Source organism: Vigna radiata, unplaced genomic scaffold, assembly GCF_000741045.1.
Source record: "Vigna radiata var. radiata cultivar VC1973A unplaced genomic scaffold, Vradiata_ver6 scaffold_206, whole genome shotgun sequence".
NCBI classification, from domain to species: domain Eukaryota; kingdom Viridiplantae; phylum Streptophyta; class Magnoliopsida; order Fabales; family Fabaceae; genus Vigna; species Vigna radiata.
In genome coordinates, this window is record NW_014542858.1 from 449178 (window position 1) to 459140 (window position 9963).

The 9963-nt window shown below is 35.0% G+C and overlaps 1 pseudogene; it reads left to right on the top strand.

Annotated features, from left to right (window-relative positions):
* Positions 1 to 213: 213 nt before the first annotated feature.
* Positions 214 to 9704, top strand: LOC106780785 (annotated as a pseudogene).
* Positions 9705 to 9963: the final 259 nt, after the last annotated feature.

The following is a 9963-nucleotide window of genomic DNA, read 5'->3' on the forward strand; positions in this document are numbered from 1 at the left end:
TTACATTTTCCATCTTAGGAGTTTTTATATTCTTATGAAATTTTCATTACAGAGTTCCTCCATAAATGGCATACAATTGTGTTATGCGTGGAAGACTCAACAATTATTGGTTGACTAACCATATACAGTTTCATCACTACATTAACCCTGCATTGCACTGAGTCAATCACATAAGCTATCCGCGCTTGAATCCTATTCATCCTTTGTCTTACCATGGCATTAGAATTTGTTGGCGGTTCTCTTCTTTCTGCTTTCCTTCAGGTGGCATTCCAGAAGTTAGCTTCTCCCAAAATTCTCAATTTCTTTCGTGCAAAGAAGCTTGATCAGAAGCTGCTGACCAAGTTGGAAACCAAGCTGCACTCAATCAATTCTCTGGCTGATGATGCAGAGAGAAAGCAGTTCACGGATCCACATGTCAGAAACTGGCTGCTTAAGGTCAAAGATGTCGTTCTTGATGCAGAAGATCTCTTGGATGATATACAAATGCTCTCCAAAACCCAAGTGGATGCTGAATCTGAATCTCAAACCTCTACAGGTTGTACTTGCAAGGTACTCAATTTCTTCAAATCTTGTCCTATTTTTTCCTTTAACAAGGAAATTGAGTTTAGGATGAAACAAAACTTTGACGACTTAAAGTTTCTCTCAAGCCAAAAGGATGCTCTAGGATTGAAAACAACTAGTGGTGTTGGATATGGGATGAGTAATGAACTGTCACAGAAATCACAAACAACGTCGTTGATTCTTGGAACTGATATCTATGGCCGAGATGATGATAAAGAATTAATCTTTGACTGGTTGACATCTGACATCAACAATCGTAATCAGCCATCAATACTTTCTATTGTTGGAATGGGCGGAGTGGGTAAAACCACTCTTGCTCAACATGTATTCAATGACCCAAGGGTGGATGAGGCTAAATTTGTTGTTAAAGCTTGGGTTTGTGTTTCAGATGAATTTGATGTTTTTAAGGTATCAAGAGCGATTCTTGAAACTGTCACTAAATCAACGGATGATAGTAGAGATATGGAGATGGTTCATACAAGATTGAAATAAAAATTGATAGGAAAAAAATTCCTTCTCGTTTTGGATGACGTTTGGAACGAAAACCAACTTAAATGGGAAGAAGTGAAGAAGCCTCTTGTTTTCGCGGCCCAAGGAAGTAGAATTCTTGTCACCACCCGTAGTAAGGAAGTTGCTTCTACCATGCGGTCAGAAGTTCATTTCCTAAAGCAATTACATGAAGATCATTGCTGGAAATTGTTTGCTGAACATGCATTCCGAGATGATGATGACACTCAACCAAATCCAGAATGTAGGGAGATCGGCAGGAAGATTGTTAAAAAGTGTAAAGGACTACCACTTGCCTTGAAAACAATGGGAAGTCTATTATACAACAAATCATCCGTTTCTGAATGGGAAAGAGTGTTCCAAAGCGAAATATGGGAATTTTCTAAAGAGCACTGTGATATTATCCCTGCTTTGGCATTGAGCTATATCCACCTTCCTTCCCATTTGAAGGCATGCTTGGCTTATTGTGCCTTGTTCCCCAAGGATTATAAGTTTAAAAAGGAACATTTGATACCATTGTGGATGACCGAAAACTTCCTACAACATAGTAAAACTCCGGAAGAAACTTGCGAACAATACTTTAATGATCTACTATCAAGGTCCTTCTTTCAACAATCAGGTGATGTGGAAAAAGTATTTGTCATGCATGACCTTTTAAATGATTTGGCAAAATATGTCGCTGGAGAAGTATATTTCAGGTGGGAACTTGGCCAAACAAATAAGATACAAAAAGTAACTCGGCATTTTTCAGTTACACTTGGATACAACGAATATTTTGATGGGTTTGGAAGATTATGTAACACACATAAGTTATGTACATTTATGCCTGTAGGTAATAGTGGATTACATATGAATAATATGTTGATACATGAATTGTTCAACAAGTTCAAGTTTTTGCGGATCTTATCACTGTCTGCTTGTTATAACCTTGAAGAGTTACCTGACTCTGTCGGCAGTCTTGAGCATCTCCGTTCATTAGACCTCTCCTATACTGAAACAAAAATATTATCAAAAAAAATATGTTCACTTTCCTACTTGCAAATACTGAAGTTGAACCATTGTATATATTTGAAGGAGTTGCCCTCAAATTTGCATTTACTCACCAATTTGTGTCGCCTTGAGTTTATATACACTAAAGTGAGAAAAGTGCCACCAGTTTTAGAAAAACTAAAGAATCTTAAAGTAATGATGAATACCTTTATGGTTGACGATAGAATGGAGTCGGGTATTCAACGGCTAGGAAAGCTCAACAACCTTTCTGATGGCCTATCAATTAAGGGATTGCAAAACATTGAGAATCCTAAGGATGCATTAGAAGCAGATTTGGAGAATAAAACACACCTTATGAGGTTGACATTGGAATGGGAGAGGACCAAGAACTCTATTGATTCAAAAAAAGAAGAGGAGGTAATTGAGAATATGCAACCTCCCAAAAACCTAAAGAAGTTGTCAATCTATGACTATGGTGGAAATAAATTTCCAAAATGGTTACTTGAAGATTCGTTACCAAACCTGGTATCCATAGTGTTGTGCAATTGTGAATCTTGTCAACATTTACCTCCGCTAGGTCTTTTGCCATTTCTAAAAAACTTGAATATTTCAGGGTTTGATGAGATAGTGAGCATTGATGCTGATTTTCATGGTAACAACTCTTCTTCATTTCAATCCCTTGAAACATTGGAATTGTCCAATATGAAGCAATGGGAAAAATGGGAATGCCAAGCTGTAACAGGTGTTTTTCCAAATCTTAAAATTCTGTCGATAAAGGATTGTCCGAAACTGAAAGGACATCTGCCAGAGTTACTTGTTCCTTTGGAATTACTAAACATTATAGGTTGCCAACAACTTGAAGCTTTCCCTCCCAGGACTCGAACATTATACCTACATAACTGTGGAAAGTTGCAATTGGATTGGGCTGCAATTAGAGTGGTGGGCACGCCATGAATGCAGTATTCAGTGAAGGCGATGAGTCCCACACTCTTGATGAGTTGGAAATTCAAGAGTCAATCAGTAATGACTTTAACCCTTTAACGACCTTTCCACTAGACTCCTTCCCAACAGTCAAGAGCCTTGTTCTCTTATGGTTTGGTAATCTAGAAATGATTTCACAGGATCAAGCTCATCATTATCTCAAATACCTAATAATCAGCAAGTGTCGTAAATTAGAATCATTGCCTGCAAACATGCATATGTTGCTTCCATCTCTCTCGATGCTAGTGATAATGGACTGTCCAAGACTAAAGTGGTTGTCTAAGGGAGGTTTGCCATCGAATCTAGAAAGCATGAAACTCAGTAAGTGCTCTAGATTTGTTGGGTCACTGAAAGGAGCTTTCGGAGACAGTTCTTCTTTGAAAAGCTTGATGATATCAAAACTGGATGTAGAATGTTTTCCTGATGAAAATTTGCTTCCACCCTCTCTTGCCGAACTAACCATTAGTCATTGTCGAAATCTAGAAAAACTAGACTATAAGGGGCTTTCTCAACTCTCATCTCTCCAATCATTGGCTCTTTTGTTCTGCCGCAAACTCCAATGCTTACCAGAGCAGGGTCTTCCACAATCCATTTCGAATCTTCAAATAAAGGGATGTCCTTTGCTCAAACAGCGTTGCCAGAGAGGAGGCGAAGACTGGGAAAAGATTGCTCACATTCAATATCTGAAAATACGGTATTGATGTTGTTCGTTTTGAATAATGATGCATTTGCTCGAACTATAAATTATTTTTCTTTTGAATGTGTATAAATTACTTTTCTCTTTCATTAACTTCTAACAATTCATCCCTTCTTTAATTTTTTTAACATCATAATTATTAACATTCTTGTGTTTAGAATAATTTATAGTTTGAACTCTTTGAAAAATATATTCATTTGTTTATGTGGGTTTCATATTTTTATAATTTCTCAAATAAATAGTCATTTATTTCACAAAATTACCGTTGACATGCATATGTTATGGATTTTCTTATGCAGGCGCAAGAAAGAAGTGAAGAACAGTGATAAGGAGAGGCTGCCTTTGTAAGTATGCATATTTCTTATATGTTATAGTACCCTTTGCATTACTTGGAGATTTATATTGGTTGTCATGTTTTATATTTTATGTCAACAATAATATTATAGATTAATTGATTCATAGTTTATTCAGATATAATTCATATATATTCATTGTAGGTTTGATGAGAATTACATCCATAGGGTCATACCAATGGTAGAATCTATGAAAACCTTTTTAAGAGGGTTCCTATATGCAGAATACTCCAAAGTCAATGAATTCTCTTTCTCATGATTCTTACAAAAGAATTAAAACAAAAGAGTTAAAGTTAGATTAATCAATTACTTAAATATAAAATTTATTTGTAACAACCAAGCTACTCTTTACATTGTTTCTAATCCACTTTTCCATATATTTATTGTTGTTCTGTGAAATTTTTACTAAATATGCTAATTTTTATGTTTTGTGAAAGTCGTCTTGCTATTAATTTTGATTTTACTTCTTCGTATTGTCGTAACCAGCTCATGCTATTCTGAGTTACTTTGATAATAGCATGCTTCTTGTGATATTGTTTTCTTTGATTAGTTCTGTTATTCCACCTATCTGAGATTGATCTTTTGACAGCAGTTGTGTTCAAGAACTGTGGATGCACCTGTTAGGGAAGAAGAGAAGGGGACAGACAAAGAATATCCCAAAACATCGACACTAGAAAATGGGATTCAAAATACCGTTATTGTAAAGACACGTTATGTCAAGTGTACGAGGACATGCCTTCATAGCATTAATTGACAAATATCTTTGGCTGTTTTCGTGGTTGTACTACTAAATATACAATTTTAAATATACTTATATACTTGAGAGCTTATTTGAAATTTATTTGTTACATTCCAATAATTAGTATATGAGGAATCTATGGACACATTAATAAATCACTCCTGTAGTTATGGTCTTTCACTACGGTTAAAATGGGGTTTTATGTTTTTAATTCAAAACGGATAATATTTCAGAATGAGGTGATGAATCCTAACAACCATATTCGATATTTAGGTGCTTCTACGGTCATCTAGATCCCCTGCATAATTACTATCAAGATCCCCTGCATAATTACTATCAGTATAGGCTATAAGGCTCGTTTTTCTTTCTCCCGTCCTGTAAAAAATCTCATGTTCTGTGGTTTCTTTTACATATCCTAGAAGCCTTTTTGTTGTTAACTAATGTGATTCTTTTGGATCTGGCATAAACCTGCTGATCAAATTTACTCCAAATATTAAGTCTCGGCGAGTTACCGTTAAGTACATGATACATGAGACAACCTACTACTTGTTACTACATGACATCTACTGCCTTCCTCATCTTTCATCTTTCAATAGATTTGTCCCTGGCATAATCAAATTTCTTGTTGAATTGCAATCTGTCATGTTGAATCATGTCAATATTGCTTAAACATATATACGTTGATAAATAATAAAACCAGCTTCACTCTGAATTACTTTTATGCCGAAAAAGTATCTCATTCTTTTCAAGTTAGTCATATCAAACTCCAACATCATTGAGCCTTTAAATTGTTCACATATTCTTTTATTATTTCTAGTGTAAATCAAATCATCTACAAGTATTAAGATATTGCCTCCATGTGCTCACTAGGACATTTTTCGAATTTCTCTTTGGCGAAGTATGCCTCAATTATGTTATACCAAGCTCAACAATTAAATATTATTAAGTGTATCATTAATAATCAGTTTACGTACAAATCTAAAAGATTTAAAAAATTATTAAAAAGTGATTAAAAGTAAAAGAAAAAATATGTTAATATAAAAGTTATAAAACATGAAAGAATAAAAGAGTCTGGCAGATAAGCTTTGAAAAGAAGAAAAATGGTACATTAACAGGACACCTTTAAAAAATAAATAAATTAGTTTTTAAAGAAAAAACAAATCGTGTGATAAGACCGAAACTTCTGAAAAATGTAGTACAAATATAAAAATGCAAAATAAAATGAGTTATTTAAAAAAAAAGTTGTATGATAAAAGCATGATTTCTGAAAAATAAAACAATAAAATAAAGAAAATTTAAAGTAGTGATTTAATAATTTGTTTTTTTTAATTTAAAGTCAGGTATCACGACCTTTTTTTATTATTAAACTGTTGTTTAAATATATATTATTATTTTTTAATTTCTTCAAAATCTTTGTATATTGATAAATTTGGTTTAAAATTGTACCGATTTTATAAATGTCGTAAATTTAAATAAAAAGTACAGATTTAAAAAATTAAATTTTAAATAATTATTCAGTTATTAGTATTTCTCTTCACTGATAATTTTGAAAGAAACATCTAAATGACAATGACTAAGTATGCCTAAACTTATCCATTCATACAGTGTGTATTTGCAAGTCTTACAATAAGCCATCACTCCTAAAATAGATTATTTCCATTCTTTCATCATATATAATATTAACTCTGGCCACTCAAAATTAATATATAGAAAATGAGATTAAAAGAAAATTATCTTTAAGTTATTTAACTAGTTTTCTGAGTTGGCTAGTATGTTTTTATGGTTTTAGAAGTAAAACATCCACCATATGTCATCTTAAATATGTAAGTTACACCAAAATATATAAAATTCCTACAAAGAAAATACATAGGATACTAGATTATTAATTATTATAAATGTTATTATTATGTAGTTAATATAATAATAGCCACTTGTTCATAAATGGAATACAATGGTTGAAATATGTAATGCGTGGAAGACTCAGCAATTAAAGGTGGACTAACCATAGAAAACTCAGCAATTAATTAATGGTTGACTAACCATATACAGTTTCATCAATGCATTAACCCTCCATTCGACTGAATCAGTGCATAACCTATCAGCGGTTCAATCCTATTTATCCATGGCATTAGAATTTGTTGGTGGTGCTCTTCTTTCTGCTTTATGTATTGTTGCTTGTAGGACTTCTGGGAGGAACTTGACCGTTGCGTCCCTTAGCAGAAGACGTGAATTCGGAGTTAATGAAGGCATCTGGTTCTTTTTCTCCATGGGAATGGTTCTTTTTCTCCATGGGAAAGCAAGTGTTGACGCTCCTGTTGCACAACCATAGAGAAAACACAGGATATAGGCAACAAAGGGTCCATAAGAAGGATTTGGGAACGAAAAACAGAAAAACGGTCCTCCAATCCTTTGAGAAAACGGATAATAAAGTCTTGTTGATGATATGTCTTGGCAGAACACTCACATTCTGGAAGTGGGCGATAATTATCAAGCTCCTCCCAAAGGGTTTTGAGGGATGTGTAGTATTCAGATACAGGACGAGATCCTTGCTTTAGGCCATATATTTCTTCTTGGAGCTCTGCAATACAGAGAAGATCACTCTGAGAAAAGCGATCTCTAAGATCATCCCAGATAGCAACAACACTTTCAAAATAGATGACACTCTGAGCAATAGATGGGGACAGAGAGTTAAGGAGCCATGACATGATTAAAGTATTACAACGTTCCTATGGAGTGCGCAAAGGATCAGTAGCAGCAGGTTTAGCGATAGCACCGGTAAGAAAACCCATCTTGTTTTTAGAGATTAGGGCCATGCGAATGGTACGGGACCAGGAATGGTAGTTTGAGCCAGTCAGAACAGGGGTAATGGTAACAGAACTAGGCCCTTCATTGGGATGAATACAATAAGGGATGGAAGGTTTAAGACTAAGATCTGCATTACCACCATTGGCGGTGGTTTCAGATTCAGAGTGAGCTTCAGACATGATGTAGAAAGGAAGGTATTAGCAAAGTTCCAAGAGATGGAGCTCTGATACCATATAAGAGAACGAAATAAATGGTAGGTAAAGACTGAAAACAAAAGGATTTAGGAAGTAATTTCTGCTGTATTGATGAAAGCAATGCAGTATGCTTATATAAAACCTATTGCTTATAAAAGGACAAAAAAGAATAACAGAAAAATATAGCAGAGGGTACAACCGTGAGTGAAATGTGTGTGTGGCCTCACCACCTAACAGAATATAAAGTGGGAAATGGAAAAGACAAAAAAACTTTAGGTTGGGTTTGCTGGTTTGCTGTTTTGCTTTGCTGGTTTGCTGTTTTGCTTTCTTTCTTCTTCTTTTAGTAATGAATTCCTTTAATGTTGGTCATAGGCGGGAGTCTAGTATTAAACGGCTAGGAGAACTCAACCTTGATGGAAGTCTATCAATTGGAGAGTTGCATAATATTGAGAATTCTCTGGATGCATGAGAAGCAAAATTTGAAGAATAAAAAATGCCTTATGAAGCTAAAGTTGCGATGGGATTCCAGGTGGAATGGGAACTCTATTGATTCAGTAAAAGAAAGGGAGGTAATTGAGAATCTACAACCTCCGAAAAACATAAAGAAGTTGTCAATCTTTAGCTATGGTGGCAAACAATTTCCAAATTGGTTTATGGAAAATTCATTGTGGAATATGGTGTCCTTAGTGTTGGATGAATGTGAATCTTGCCAACATTTACCACCCCTTGGAGTTTTTCCATTTCTCAGGGTCTTGAAGATTATAAAACTTGATGGAATAGTGAGTATTGGTGCTGTTTTTCATGGGAACAACTCGTGTTCATTTAAATCCCTGGAAAAATTGATTTTCTCCAATATGACACAATGGGAAAAATGGGAATGCCATGCTGTGACAGGTGCTTTTCCACGTCTTCAAAGTCTTTCCATAAAAAATTGTCTCAATCTGAAAGGAAAGTTGCCAAATCAACTTGTTGCTTTGAAAACACTACAAATTACTGACTGCGAACAGCTTGTAGCTTCTGCTCCAAGGTCTCTACATTTTGAACTACAAGGATGTGGAAAGGTGTTGTTTGATTGGGCAACAATGAAAAGGTTCACATTGGGTGGGCACAACATGGAAGCATCATTGTTGGAAATGGTTAGGCATATCATACCTGAAAATTCTATTGAGCACTTAGAGATTCATTCATACAATTTGAGCGATTTCCCAATGAATGATGATTCTGTCTCTCTATGGACTTTTCCGCTACATTTCTTTCCAACACTCAGGATGGTTGTTCTCAGAGGGTTTGGTAATCTGCAAATGATTTCACAAGATCACACTAATAATAATCTCCAGGATTTGACCATCAAAGAGTGCTCTAAATTTGAATCATTGCCTGGAAATATGCATATGCTGCTTCCATCTCTCACGAGGCTATGCATATACGATTGTCCAAGACTTGAGTCATTCCCTGACGGAGGTTTGCCATCAAAACTAAATTTCATGAAACTCAAGAATTGCTCCAGACTTATTGGCTCATTGAAAGGAGCTCTCGGAGACAATCCTTCTCTGAAAAGCTTGTGGATTGAAAAACTGGATGCAGAATCTTTTCCTGATGAAGATTTGCTTCCACTCTCTCTTACTTCTCTAACCATATCTGATTGTCCAAATCTAGAAAAACTTGATCACAGGGGTCTTTATCAACTCTCATCTCTCCAAAGCCCGAGTCTTTGTTACTGCCCAAAACTCCAATGCTTACCAGAGGAGGGTCTTCCCAAATCAATTTCAGGTCTTGAAATAGACGATTGTCCTTTGCTCGAACAGAGTTGCCGGAAATCAGGAGGCAAAGATTGGGAAAAGATTGCTCACATTCAAAAACTGTATATAGGAGAGTGATGTTGTTTCTTTGTATGAAAGTGTTTATGACGTTAGGTTATTTACTGTTGGATCAAACATTCCACTCTTGACTTTTGTTTCACAAATTCTTACAATAAATTATTGTCTTTGATAACTAATTTTGTATACATTGTTTGATAATTTATAGTTAGAACATATGGTTTTAGCTCCTTAGCTTCATAGTGAGTAAATATGAATTTAATCGGTAACAATCTAGGTAATGATAGTATAAGTATTTCCAGAAAAATAATGCATTACA